Genomic DNA, 11,478 nt, shown 5'->3' with positions numbered 1-11,478 from the left:
TGTTGGGGCTTGTTGGTCGCAGTGTTCACCTCATCCTCTGCTGCCTGACCTTGATCTCCAAGAGGTCTTTCATCTCTCTTTCAGGATCTCTGTGAACCTGTGGAATTTGGGAAGCCATGCAGCAACACTCCCATGGGGGTTTGTTGCAGCTGCAGGGGTGCCGAAACAGAGCTCCCAGTCACAGCGACAGTGCTTTCAGGAATGCTGAGGAATCTCCCAACAAGGACATAGGTCAGGCTGTCGGCACAGTGCGACCGCTGTTGTCCTCAGAGCAGACGTCACCACGGAGGAAACACCTACCAAACCTGCTCCTCGTCCCTGTAATAAAATCTCCCCTGGTACTGCTCCTGCACTGTGAATGGTGTAGTGTTGACAGATTAAGTGTAAACTATATTCCCTCAGAAATATAAAGGGAAATCTTTGTGAATGTGAGAGAAGGTAGCAGGCAGGAGGCCAGAGAGGTGTAAATGTGTAACTCAGTAAGCATGCTGTGTGTGATGATGGTACCACTGCCTGTTTCTGTGCTACAGAGAGTGAGCACAAGACATTTCCTTCTGTCTGTATGTTTGGCATTAAGCAGCTTGGCCTCGGTTTCTCTGTGGATTCCTCTCTTTCCGTCCTCTTTTTGCTCTTCCCCACAAATAGTTCTGCCTGTGTTCTTTTCCAGCACTGTAAAATAGGACATACAATTGTTAAAGGAATAGTTCATCAACTTGGGAAATAAGCTTGTTTGCATTCTAGATGAGAAGATTAACACCAAGCAGAGCCAACAGTCACTTAGCTTAGCTTAGCTAATGTTGCTTTGCAATTACATTTTTGCACAAATTCAACAAAGCAGATATAATGTGTTAAAATCATGAGCGTTAGAGGTGCTGGAATGCAAGCTGGCTGTTTCTCCCCGTTTCCTGTCAAGCTAAGATAACCAGCTGTAGCTTCACATTTAGCTCAGAGTGGTATCAATCTTGTCATCTAACTCTTGGCAAGAAAGCAAAGGTGCATATTTCAAAATGTGAAATATTCCTTTAATTAAAAAAACGAACATGTTATCCATTTTCACCATCACCAGCAAAAACAGAAAAGATATGTTGCATGAGATGAATTATTAATGCAATAAAAACTGGTTTAAGAGTTGCCGCCTTTCTTTTTTCCTCCAAGTTTATGGTTAGTTTTTCCAAAAAGTCAAAGGATTAATTTAAAGCCTGTATGTTGGCAAACTGTATCAAAGCTTCTCCCACAAGCTGGAAACTTTCCAGAACATTTTTCTCAATTTGTCAACCTGTACAAATTGATGTGTACGCTAAAACGTCTCGTCAAGATAAAACACAAACTTTCCGGGTCCGTTGCCCCACCTGTCTCCTGTCTGTTGTATGGTAGATTAGCAGCTCCTTGTCTAACACGTGTTTCGAGGTTCATTCATGACTCAGTTTTCAGAAGAGGCAGTATATTTGACAGTTTAAAGGAAAAAACCTGCCTTAAAACAGTGAAAAAACAGCTGTCGGTAGTATATCTTTCACTTCCGAAACCATTTGTTTTCTTTGACAGCCTTACATCAATTGTTCAGGTCCAGGGTCACAAGGAGCTGTAGCCTAGAAACAAGCTCCCAGCATGCTTTGGGTGGCAGAAAAGTGTAAACAAACAGTCACAATCACAGATAGTTTTGGGGTCCATCACAGGACGACTACAGATGCTCACAGCCCACACTTTAGACTATAAATTCACTTGACTTGCGTGTCTTCAGCATTTGGAAGGACACACAATTAAATGCAGGGGGAACACGTCAACTGCAGATGAAACGAAATTCCTGGACTGGGACTCGACCCCGTGACACTGACACGCTGCTGCTGCCTCTGTTTGATGGTGTAATTTTTTCCCGCTGCAGACTGTGAGCTCCATGACACAAATTATGCTCATTTATACATGGACACCAGGTGGGACAGTCCTGTTACTGGTCACCCTCAACTGAGCAGGCCCTCTGGCTGTTGAACAGGCCAGATGTGGACACGTGCAGAGTGATTTATTTAGCAAGACTTGTTGCAGCTGCACGGGTGGCACGGTAAAAATATGCATCTCTCTCACCTGAGAATCTACAAAAACGTCGATTTTACTGCATGGGTATTTTAAGGCTGTAATTATATGGCTACTACTTATAAAAACTGCTCTTCTTGGATGATGCAAGTACAAATTTTTAAATCTGGTGGTCTGGATGACAGGTGATGTGAAAAACTAAAGAGTCTACAGCCATGTTAAGTATGTACAGTGATGCTTCCAGCTAAATGTTACCACCAGCACAAAAATACAGTAATTTTTGAACAACTTCTCACTAATTGCTTTTGCTCTTTTTACTCTTTAGTTGAAGTTTTCACAACTCCTGTGCTCACTGAGGCCACAACCTGTGACAAGCTTCACGTCTGTCTCTCTAACACTCAGGTCCTGAAGGTCAGTAACCTTCCTGCTCAACGCCCCCGACCTCCCCCAATCCTCAACACTCTCAGTCACTTTCTCTGACCTTTACTCACACTCTCACACTTTCCATTATGATTCATTTAAGAAAACAAAAAGAAAAGTGCCTGTTTTTCCCCCTGTGGAGAAATGGCTGTCATGTTCATTAACATGTGACCACTCTTCAGGGAAGTGAGTTATTAGTCTGTCAGTGTATGAAGAACAAGAGAAGAAAACAAATGAGGGAAACTGAAAATGAAAGCCATCAGGTTACTGTCCCTCTATGTTCCTTGTGTTTGACTTTCCTCATAATTATTGAGTGTTTGTGCAGGATTCCCTAATATATCTCATTACTGGTAGTGGTCTGGGCTGTTGGGCCTGGAGGAAAACTGTGTGGAGGATTCCAGATGAATGAGTTCACGTTGGGTATGTGTGAGCAGGCATACCTTAAATTTCCATGGAAATGCTGCTGTGGCACAAAGCACAAGTCAAAGCCTGTAATAGTTCCATATTGTACAAACAGAGTTCATCCCTCATACATGTTTCCTCATGTGAAATTTAGACTGAGTTAAATTAAATTTTTACATTCACAACAAAGACACAGTCCCTTCTGTCCATTATAACACCAACGTGGTGGGCCGGGGTGGATCAAGACTTATGTGACTGGGGCCCCACGACAGTTTCTCTGAGCAAACAGGGATTTTATTAACAGGATCACAGGGTTTTCTCTGGACTCTTTAATCTGATAATTGGCTTCAGATTCAAACAAGCCATCTGAGCCCTAAAACAGTAGAATGAACCTTTCGTAACAATCCTGTAGCTTTTGACCCGCTGTCAGTCGGACCCCCTCGTCACTTAGGAACCGCAGAAACTGGAGCCTTTTTAGAGTGAAGTTCTTTAAAGGGCAGGATTGTGAACACAAAGAATGTCCCCTTTCTCCTCTCCAGCTTGTGCCTCAGTGTTTTATGTCCCCTTTTTTTTCCCTATCTGGATATATTTATTGCCTCTTCACTCTGTCCCTTTTCATCAAAGCCCTCCCTTCCCATCTGTCCGTCCGCTATCTCTCCTCATCATCAGGTCAAAACAGAGCGGATATTTTTCCACATTTCAGCCCATGTGCTGTTGCGGCACTTGACAAAGAGCCTCATCTGTGCCAGGAATTACCTTTTCAGACGTTAGATTTTCCCCTCTGATAAATATCTCATCCTCCTGTTGAGCAGATACCCCTCCTGCCATTGGTCCCTGGTCCTCCTGCAGGGCCTTGTGGGTACGTAGTCAGCCTGACTTCCCCTCGGCATGATGTCATTTTAGTTTGGCTGCGAGAACCGTAAGAGGAAAAGAAAAGGGGAAAAAAAGGAAAACACAGTTAGCAAAAACAGAACTAAGGAATGCAAACTGACTGTGTGCGATGAAATCCATCAAGAGAGAGGCGGAGAGCGCGTCTCCTCATATCTTTAACCAGTCTGGGCAGAGTGAAGTGTAGGAAGGAGTCTGCAGCAGAGATTAGAAATTGTCTGTTGCTCCAGCCTCTGGCCTCCCATAACAACCTGAAAACATCTCTTTGGCCTTGGACATATGGACAAAAGAAGGGCATCTGTTTGCTTAATCAAGAGATTCATGAGTTATGGTCTCAAAGGGCAAAATAAATCCACTTATCACCATTAAGTCACTTCACAGACTGCTGTCACATCAGTCTAAATACCTGTAGAAGACTGATAGCCACTAACTGCATTTGCAGTTGGTGTTTCTCAGTAAAGTAATCAGAAGAAGAAAAATAAGACAAAAATGGGTGTAAACTGGCAGGTAATTTCTTATTATTTAAAGCAGATACACTAGAGAACTAAAACCCATGATCTTTGACTCTAGTGTTTGTTTTTATCACTAATGTTATTCTTGTTATCTTAATCATGACCTTGAACAAATCTTGACCCTGAAAACAATGGTGCCCAACGGGGGAAATTAACAAAAGAAAAATAAATTTTATGACTTCAGTTCTTCATGAAAAAATACTTTCCACACAACCTCCCAGTACGATGAAAAGATTAGTGCCAAAATACTTGATAGAAACTCAAGAACGTCAGGCGCCAGAGTGTGGGTTTGATATTTGGGTAATGGCTGGTTAAATGATACCAGAGAATAGAAATTACTCAGGGAAAACTAGAGATCTTGTGAGATGAAAATTGTTTTGGTGAGACCAGAAATAATACAGGATAGACTCTCCATCTGTGACCAACAGTGACAAGTGTCTGGAGGCAAGCAGATGTTGTACGTTGTGGAAAATGCAAACATGTGAGCCTCCAGTATGACAGGAAAAGCCGCTGCAAAGCCTTCATCACAGCAATGTGGTTTGGATATCGAGAAATGATCAAAAAAGGCTGTGATAGAAACACAACGCGGGTGACTGTAAACCACCCGACCACATGAGATGGATCTAACTTCCTAAAGCTGTTTCCGTGGGGGAGACGCAGACAAAAAGCATTCAGGTCATTTGAGCAGAGGAACAAATCTGCTGTAAAGGACTTGGTAAACAGACCCAAATATTTACAGCCTCAGAGCGAACATTCCCGCTGACACTTGTCTGTGTGAGCCTCTCATTCGTGCACAGAGACAGTTGAGTTTAATTGATGAGTTTTGCTACTAAAAAGATTCCTACCTCCCACCTGCATATCCTTATTTGACCTTTTAAGTATGTGAGTATTATTCTCTCTCAGCTCCAAGTCTACCTGCACTGAAGTTTGTTGTAACTTTTCTTCCACTTGGGAAAATCCAAACATTTTCCACCTGTTCTTTAACCAGCTTAGACTATAGGTTTCTTTAAAAATATACAACCTCACTTGTCACCTCATCACAATGTAATCACTCACTTGATGTATAAACATATCTTTAACATGTATCTCTAATCTGTATATGATCAACTGGTGAAAACACTGCTTTTTTCTTTCTTAAAATATTAAAAAGATATAATTTTCTTATATGTATTATGTCACTGCTCAATTCTGCCTTCACTGAGGTGGTTCCCAAAATAGAATATGCAGAGTTGCTACTCAAAGAAAAGTGGAATAGTTTGATTTCATAAAATTATTTAAAGCTGGAAGAATTTGTGTTTCTAACACCAGATGAATATTAAGTCTGATATTCCTTCCTCTTTTGGATCTAATTTGGTCTCCACCAGCTCCTAGTAAAATCTGGTTCTTAAGCTGCTTAATGCTCCAGTATGTTCACAAGCTAGTTAGCTCTTAGTGCTATTTGATGCTAGGCTAACAGCGTGGCCTACAGCCTGCTGGAAAGAAGCTGATGATAGCAGGAAACCAGAACAACACAACACATATCAGTTTGTGCAGCTATAACAGATTGGGTTTTATTTGATATCTAATTTTCCACTTTGCATGTTGGTTATAATGGTTATGTTGCTAACCTGCCTCATTAAAGTTATTTTAGATAAGACAATTAAGTAAACATTTAAATGTCTGACAATCATTTCTACTCTCTGGCCTCTTGTATCAGAATAAACAGCTCTACTCTACATCAAGGCTGAGGGGGCTTGAATGGAATGTTGTGGAATGTTCTGGAATGTTATCACCACAGTTCTTTGGGCCAGATGATGACAAAGGCCCCGCCCACAGGAACAACATGGTTGCCAGGTAACGAAAAAGCCTTGATAGTGGTCACAGTGTGGTCTGTTAACTGTGTGTATCTTTGTGTGTGTGTGTGTGTGTGTGTGTACATTTACCCCAGCCCCCAAACACAACAACAACAAAAAAACCTCTGGGGAATAAAACCATTCATGCTTGTGAGAAACAGCCAGGATTTAGTTGCACCAGTTATTCATAAACCCATTACATTAAGGTTGAATGTACTTCTTAGTTGCTAGTAAGCACTGGCTAGTTTCAGACTAGTGATTCACTAAATCAGGTGTATGATATATCTTCAACACTCTCCAATGAAGAACAATGAAGTCTGTAAACTGGTGCAGAAGATGTAATATAGATTTCTGGTATATATCAGAAATGTGTGTGTGTGTGTGGTGTGTGTGTGTGTGGTGTGTGTGTGTGGAGGGGTGGGGGGTCAACAAAAAAGATTCTTTTTTATGTCTGCATACATGGAGAAATGTCAAATTATGCTAAGCTAGCTGACATCATTTAGGCTTCATTATCACATTCCAGATCAGATATGTCAACTATACTCCAATTTTGCTCCCTATTTGGCAAGCTAACATTAGTGACGTCATTTAAGTTTCACCTGACAGTTACTGGGTGCAAATATTCAGTAACAGCCATTCTCTACATAAGAACAAGTTTATGAGGTGCATCCTGTTTTAATTTAGTGAGGCATAAAACTCCACTTAGTAAACACTTAGATGAGAATTAGGCCAAGTTTTAACTCACAAACAGCTGGTGCTACCAGCTCCTGGCAGGAAAATGGAATTTCAAATGACAGTGAGTTAAATTTATATGTTTATTTGTATGTTTCTTATTCTATTCTGTCGCTCTATTCCTTCAATTAATCCCCAAATGTGTGGTATTGGTGGTTTTTGTCCTCGGTCCCCTGCTTGAAGTTAGAGGAGGCGGTCCAGATGCAGTTATGACAAACAGAGCTGCAGGCCGCCACATCTCTTCACTCTGTTCTTATCTGCAGCTGCTAATCATCGTAGTTACATGTTGTATTAATTTAGTGACACTGCTCCCCAACAAAAAAACAACAGCAGTGTACATAATCGCTGTCAGGCTCACTAAACAGACACTTCCTAGGCAGTATGCTAAACAACTTGTCCGTGAATCAAGAGAAACAAGGCCATCTTTTTCAGCCAGACACACCCTGTCACTCTTTCCAACATACAAATTAAAGTTTCTATTAAGGGCTAAATTATCAGTGCATGTGTTGAATTGTTATTGCTTTCCCACAGTGAAATTAAAGTGTGTTTCCACACTTCTTTCCCTAAGATATGCACTACAGGGATTTTTATGATTCTGACTCTGCCAGAGCTGCACAAGCTGAATGTGAAGTCAAGGAAGCCAAAAGAGTGCACTGGGAGGTTTTCATGGTAATGAAAAAATATCTAAAAAGGACGTGAACGTGGCTTCTCTCGCTGCATTCTTTCCTTCATCAGGAATTCACTGAGGTTTGGCCACGCACTTTTTACTGGAGCCTTTTCCTGTTCGCCTGGGAATAACAAGGCCGTCCATTTCTTGTCCCTGTGCACTTTGAACAGAGAAGCCGCAGACTGTGCTTCAGAGCTGTCCAAGTGCTCAGGGGCAGCTCCACACCCACAGTTTAATCCTTTAAACACCGCATATCACACAGAAACAAAGTGAGCCCCCACTCTCAGTGTCCAAAACAGACCCCTGAAAGCCTTAGAGCTCATTTTCCTGAGAATAATGCTCCCTATGCAGATCAGCCACAAGCTCTGCTTCAGGGTTTTGTCCCCATGACTGGTTCTCTTTTCAGCTGCAGACAGATTGATGAAGCAATGGCGCTCATAATTGGATTCCAGCATAGCACATCTCTGCTCTGAGCTCAGCTGGAGCTTATTGTTTTTGTCCAGCATTTAATCCACGGCTGATTGGGGTCTATAAATTCAACAGACAGGAGATGGCACAGAGATTTACAGCTCCAAAAAGACTTCAGGGCCGTGACAAAACATTCCAGCGACAACTGTTTAATTGTAAACTTATCTAAAGGTTATCCACAGCCAGATGAACAAAAGGCCCGGAGGACATGAGCGCCTGTGAATTTGGGATGATCACAAAAGCTTTGCAAACGCATGTCTGTTTATAATGAGTGGTAGAATCCAAAACACCCCAAGGAAAGCCAAGGAAAACTTTGAGAAAAACTTGGAAAAAAACTTGTCTGACAACGGGGAAGCAGTTGGAGGACGTTCTGTACCAGCAAAACCAGTAAAAACAGTTAATAAATGTCAAAGTCACTCCACCTGGCCTCTTTATTTTGACTCACTAAATATTTTAATCAGAGAGAAAAGATGGAAAAAGGAAAAAAAAAATAAAGAGGGATAGGAGGGGATGTACTTTCTTAACACACTTCTGCTTTCAATGTCCTCTCCTATCTCACTCATTAACTTATTACGAGGATAATAATTATGTAATCCTGATGGAAAATTATCACCCGTGCTAATCGTTTTAACACGCACTGATCCGGTGCATCTGAGCTCTCGCACCAATTGGTCCTGTTTTTTTTTCCAATAAGCATGCAAAGCAGCACAAATGTCTGGCGGCTCAGACCAGGCAGTGGGACGAGTGACAACAGTCTGTAATCACACTAAGAGAATAGAGAGAGAGAGAGAGAGAGAGAGAGAGAGACATGAGGCGGCCGAGGCGGCCAAAGCCTGATCTCAGTACAGACGAGGCTGGGCTGCAGCTGTGTGTCCTCACATTCAACTCCCATCTAGATCCAGATTAGTAACACCATTACTCAGCCAAGACCTGCTCCCACTGACACTTGGACTTCACTAAACTGGGATATAAACTCATACAAGTTGAGCTGTTTATCTTTCTATTGATGCACCCACCTACAATACATTGCATCATACATTATATTTATTCCCAATCAAATAACAGAGGACAGAAATGCATATTGGCAGTTGGTGATGCTGTACCGTACCATAAGTCCACAAGTGACAGCAGGTGATAATTCAATATCATTAATAACTGACCTTCCATTAATCTGATTACAAGCAAATTGTAATTAAAAATTATGTGCTGAAGTTCTTTGTTTGTTGAATATAGCCATAAGGTCTTAAAGCGTGAATATGTAATTTTTGCTGAGCAGCAGCAACAGCAGCCTCTGCAGGCACAAGTGGTAATTACAGGACACCGGAGCATTAAATTTTCTCGTGCTCCAAGTCAGAGCGGTTACAGGGACGGGAAGCAGCGTACCCCTCAAAGCTCATGTACGGAAAACAAATCCTTGCTTAGGCAACAAACACAAAATTCATCACAGCAGCTGATAAATGAAAGAGAGAATTACCGAGCTAGCTTCTCTGTGTAGTTAGCTTTAACGCACTTCTCACGGGAGATCGTATCTGTTCAACCAAGTCACATCGTACATGAAACCAACATACGTATTCATTCTCAGTCTAAATATGAAAAAACTGAATTGTTTGCAGGCATGCATTAATGCTTGTAGGTATTTGGGTATAAATAATTTATTTTCATAATTTTGTAAAATTGTTCATTTCTACACAGGTGGCTCAGGGTTCATTAGTGATGAGAGGTTTTGAGAGAAACTTGAAAGATGCAACCAGTCCTTTTTGGAAGAGTGGTGTATCATACTGTATCACATACATAGAGTAAGAACAGAAGGACTGGGGATGAAAGAGGAACCGTTATCCCTATCATAAGTCAGTATATCATCGGAATGATTTTGAAGTTGTTATTTTAAGGTTGCATATTTGCATAATGTTGTTTTAAAAACAGCTGCAGTGATGTCACTGTGTACCACAGGGTGTGTCAGTACACTGTGATATCACTGTTGGGTGTTTACAGGTGCAAAAGCCTCAAAAACTTTAAAAAGCGCAAAAACTGCTTTTCAGTCTGGTGTTTACGTCGCTCTTCAAGGGTTTTCAGTGAGAGATGCTGAGCGTTTGTTTTCAGTAAAAACTAATTTTGTCTGTACTTATTTTCTCTTTCATGTCTCCCACTGTGTCAAGGCCGTTTAATGTCTCTCTAACCGCTCCTGTGCTGCGTACAGTATTTGTGTTGTCGTCATTCTCTCTTCTCAGGGGCCATGTAACCAGGAGGTGTTGTTGAATTATGAGCCTGTGACTTGGCAGGGTGTTGAATGACTGTCGGCTTAAAAAGCGCCGGTTCACCAACTCCACCGCAGAACCAAAGGAGCTCCGCTCAGCCGCCAAGTCCCAGATGCCCTCTGGTCACCCACAACAAACACCCTGAGGACATGTGAAAACCACAGAGGGTTTAACCCGCTGTCATTAGGTCCCCTAATATTTTGATTTTCTCCTCACTTCACACAAAAGAATTGCACAATCATAAAAACATGATGAAGAATTTGTGATCTTTTCCAGCGCCGTTTCACAGTCAGTGTTCACAGTTGACAGCTGCCTGTTACAGCTCCCAAGTGTAATAAAGAGTTTCACTGGAGCAGTTTGAGGGATAAGTGTCTTGCTCAAGGTTATTCAACATCTTCCCAGTGATACAAACCAGAAAAATATGAATCACAAAACTGCTTTTCTATCTTTTAAATACAGCCGAAATAATCGATTAATCATTTCAAGCCATTTTGAAGCAAAAATGCCAAACATTCCCCATCGTCCCAACTTCTCCTGTAAGAATTCACTGCTTTTCCCTGCTATATGTTTGGGTGTATGACTATTTCTTGGACAAAACACAACATTAATGACATGAAACTTGATTTCAGGAAATTATAACCTGCATTTTCACTATTTTTTAATGAAATAAAATGATTATTCATCAATTAGAAATCAATTATTAATTGATTTATCAAGAAAAAGAAACATTACTTGTACCCCTGTTTAAAGCTGCAGTATCTTCAGAATACATTTGATACAGGAGCAAAAGTAATGAAGTAATGGGCTGCAGGTTGTTTCCCATCTAAATCATATCTGTCTCTTCCTGCATATAAAGCAAAAATATGGAAACGGTGAGTGGGTTAAGGCACCACAAACAGTGTGAACCTGTTGCCCATAAATCAGAGACCTGACAGCTCTGTAACAATGGACTCCACCTGACCTTTCCTTGTTGCTGCTCTCAGCACCAGAGCTGCTGCTGCTACTGCTGAGGGTCTGTGCAACCCAGCAGGGCTGCAGGCAACAGCTCCACTGTTTCAACACAAAATAAGCAGAAAAACAAATAGCAGTCACATCTACCTAAATGCCAGGGTGTGGTTTATGACATCTGGCTGTTAAAGCTGTCTTTAACTCAGAGAGGATGCACCGAAACATGAACATGGGAATAACACGTTGGAGGTGTGTGAGAGCGGGAGCAGAGGACGTGGTGCTGGCGGTGGAGTTGATTTCATGCGGCCTCTAGTTGCTGAGCTGTGCTG

This window comes from Lates calcarifer, linkage group LG8 (assembly GCF_001640805.2).
Source record: "Lates calcarifer isolate ASB-BC8 linkage group LG8, TLL_Latcal_v3, whole genome shotgun sequence".
Taxonomy (NCBI): Eukaryota; Metazoa; Chordata; class Actinopteri; family Centropomidae; genus Lates; species Lates calcarifer.
This window is presented reverse-complemented; position numbering follows the sequence as displayed.